Here is a 318-nt window from a genome sequence, read left to right on the forward strand (position 1 = left end):
TGTAGATTACTACTAAACCAGAGGACATCTAAGCCACTAGTAATTAAACCATTGAGTAATGAACGTGTATCGTGGACTGAGCGCCCACACATATGTCCTCTCTGCAAAACCTTTCCTGTTTTGAAAAATTTCCTGTTGAAAGGTACACTTGTAATTAAAAAAGAGAAATTTAATCTTAATCTTACGAAATATAACGTTAACCCACCAGAATAAACTACATGATTTAAACGGTGACTATTATAATGCACTGAATTTACACGTTTTAAGACTTTCACACTAATAGTTTACAACGTGACAAGTGGAAAAAAAGGTAAATGC

The 318-nt window shown here is 33.6% G+C and overlaps 1 protein-coding gene across 1 annotated transcript in view; it reads right to left on the reverse strand.

Moving 5' to 3' along the window:
- Positions 1 to 318, reverse strand: part of LOC119586013 (secreted frizzled-related protein 3-like) — a 71,442-nt gene that overhangs the window by 1,622 nt on the left and 69,502 nt on the right. The window lies entirely within an intron of this gene.

Source organism: Penaeus monodon, chromosome 20 (genome assembly GCF_015228065.2).
Source record: "Penaeus monodon isolate SGIC_2016 chromosome 20, NSTDA_Pmon_1, whole genome shotgun sequence".
In the NCBI taxonomy this organism is placed as follows: Eukaryota; Metazoa; Arthropoda; class Malacostraca; order Decapoda; family Penaeidae; genus Penaeus; species Penaeus monodon.